Below are 3,506 nucleotides of genomic sequence, written 5' to 3' on the forward strand. Positions count from 1 at the left end.
AATCTTTCAACTCTAACATACACTTCCTCCATTTCAAAATCATAGAGTCATTCAACAAAGAAAGCACACTCATATCAATTAATTTTACGCAAAGTCCCATACAAGTGAAACAAAAATTCAACAAGGTTCATTATACTTCACACAATGCAAAGAAATTATCTAGCTCACAAGGTGGTGTTTTACTCTTCACTCGTCAGTGTTTCAGGCTAGGTATTTTCCCTTAATACATGCAAATTGTTCTACCCTACCATATGCTTGCCCATATTCTCAATTTCCTTTGCCTTAATACAATGATTTACCTATCAAAAGGACTTTGTTGGTCACAAATGGGTTAGGTTAGGTTCAATTTTGATCAAGGAGGGTCAAAAGCTCAAGTGGGTTTTTCAAGATAAGGGAGTTCTTTTGAGTGAGTGAGTACAATAACAAGAATGGAATGCATTAAATGATGCAATTTTTAAGGTTCAAGCATTCTTTTACCATGTTTTTCATTATTTTGCCTTATGTGGGATTCTTTTCAACTCAAGGCCCTTGCTATATTTTTTTTTTCTTTCTTTTTCATTTATTCATCATCAATTTTTTATGGACTTGACAATCATTATCTTCTTCAATTTCAAACAATTTTTTTTTTTACATGTATTATTAACATGTATGATGTTCACCACCCCAAACTTAAGATTTTGCTTGTCCTCAAGCAATTACAGTAATAATCAGCACCCCAAACTTAGTTTCTTGCATTCACTCTTGATGCAACTCAAAAGAAATACCTCTCTTAAGGTAAGGGAATATGTTTGCAGACTAAGTTTTGTAAAAAAGAAAATGTGGAACAAGGAAAATTAGGTGCAAGGGTGTGTGTGTGGGTGTGTGCAAAGAAGGCCTCAATCATCTAGATGAAAAATTGCACAATGCATATTCAATTAAGAAACAGGGCAAGTTCTAGAGGATAGATGCAACAATACATGTTATAGTGCACACAAAAAAGAAATTAAAGGCTCAATTCTCTACCAAGGGAAAGGTGATAATTTCTTAGCAACATGTGAGTACAGTTCACCTTTCAAGAAAATATGTTCAGTATGGTAGGAATGGTAAATATGTGCAAAATAGAGAATGATTGTGAGTTGAATGGAATGTGCAATCAGAACATAAAATTGGAAATACAAAACTAGACTAAATTAAAAGAGAAAGATAATGAAAATATTTTTTATTTATTTATTTATTATTGTGCAAGGAAATTAGACTAAAAACATATGAAACATAAGCAAAGAGATCACTCCCCTTTCATGGATGATGGCTCACAATTTAAGGGTTAAATTGATGATCCTCTTGATGGGACTGAAGGCATTTCTCATGATGCTTAAGCTCTGAAAGTGTTTACTCTTGCTACACTTGATCCTTTCTTGAATTTAGGCAGAAATTGGATCCAAAATTTGTGTTCTACCTCTGCAAAATTCAGAACTATGTAAAAACACATGTCAAATATCAAAGTGAAGTGCAGCATGAAGTGTTTATGCAGTATAACTCATGAAATATCAAAGCTCAAATGTAGACCATTATTAAATGCAGAAAATAAATTAAAAACTTCTAAGAAAACTGTGAGTTGCCTCTCACACAACGCTCTTTTAACGTCACTAGCTTGACGCCTTATTATCTTTAGCTCTAGGAAATACTTTTGATGATAGCGGTTTCAGTTGTATCCCTAGATATTCCTCATTTTTCTCATAGATTTGCAACACTTCATTCAATTAAGAACGTGGAATAAATAATTGCGAAGGGATTTCCAGCTCCTTTATGAACTCAATGAGCTTGTCTTCATGCTTTTCATTGCCTTGATGTGCAGAATATGATGTCTTGCTGCTGTATTTGGGCTGCTGCTCTCTTGGATATACAATGATGTAATAGTCATACTTTAAGAGCTCGGGCAAAGGCTTCAATTCTGATGCAAGAGGCAATGTAAAAGTTGGAGTTGGATGTGCAGCTTGCACCTCAACAAATGCATCGTGATTCATTTCCTTTGAACTTGCAATGGCTGCATCATGATTTGCTGCCTCAGAATTTGCAATAGCTGCATGAAAATCACCATACACATATGTATCAATTTCAGTACAAAAGCTACATTTTGCAAAATCAGTACAAGCATCACAAGTAAAAGAATTAGAATAATTGGCTAAGATAGGATAATCAATATAATCTGAAAACTCAACCAAATTATCATCTACTGAATTATTTAACAAATCAATATGGCACACCGAATGAAATGAATGAGGAACAAGTTGCTCAGAATTTTCTGCTGCATTAGTAGAAGTAGCACAAGCGGTAGGAGTAGAATCTGCACTTGTTGGGCTGCTATTTTTGTTGCAATCACTTGCTGGAGCAGTAACATTAAGATCTTCATCAGTTGGTTGCTACTCTTGCGAGTCTTGGATGGTCTTTTCTAATATCAAGGTGTTGGCACTAGCATCATCTCGTTCGATAGGTGGTTGTGCAGATAGATTACCAGAACCTTGAGATTGCAAATGGTTGAAAGCAGTAGCCAACTGTCCAATCTGATGTTCCAAGTTTTGAATGGTTGCTTCTGTTCTCTGCTGAAATTTTAGATCATTAGCTGCCATTTCCCTCATCAATTCTTCCAAGGAAGGCTCACTCTTGCAAGGTGCAGCAGTTTGTGGTGGAGGTTGATGTTGTTGCTGCTGTGTAAAATTCCCCCATTTCAAGTTCAGGTGACTCATCCAACCTGCAGGTTCATACAATGTAGGACAGGAATCAATGGGGTGTTCATGTGAAGCACATATCTCACATAACCTTTCAACCCTCTGTGACAATGCTAACTGCTTGATCAAAGAAGCTAAATCATATAGCTTGTCCTCTAGTTTTCTATGACCAGCAACATGAGTATTTTCTATCTCATAAACTCCTGTAGTTAAGGCCATTGAATTACTTTTGGTACTAAACTGCTGATTATTAGAAGCCATATTTTCAATTAATTGCCTTGCTACAATAGGAGTTTTATCTACCAAATCTCCTCCGCTAGCTGCATCAATCATTTGTCTATCCATGGATATAAGTCCCTCATAGAAGAATTGGATAAGAAGCTGCTCATTAAGCTGATGATGTGGACAACTTGCACAAAGCCTCTTGAATCTCTCCCAATACTCATACAAACTCTCTTTGTCCATTTGCCTTATACCACAAACTTCTTTTTTGATTGAAGTCACTCTAGATGCAGGGAAATATTTTTCCAAAAATATTTTTCCTAGACCATCCCAGCTAGTGACTGATCCAGGTGGTAAATAGTAGAACCAATCCTTGGCTGTGTCTTGCAATGAGAATGGGAATGCTTTCAGCTTTATATGATCCTCAGGAACTCCAGCTGGTCCCATGGTGGTACAAACAATGCAGAATTCTTTGAGGTGTTTAAATGGATCCTCACCTGCAAGACCATGAAACTTGGGCAACAAATGAATCAATCCAGACTTAAGCACACAAGGTGTATCTATATTAGGATATTGGAT

The sequence above is a fragment of the Abrus precatorius genome, unplaced genomic scaffold (assembly GCF_003935025.1).
Source record: "Abrus precatorius isolate BTA unplaced genomic scaffold, Abrus_2018 Scaffold10, whole genome shotgun sequence".
NCBI classification, from domain to species: Eukaryota; Viridiplantae; Streptophyta; class Magnoliopsida; order Fabales; family Fabaceae; genus Abrus; species Abrus precatorius.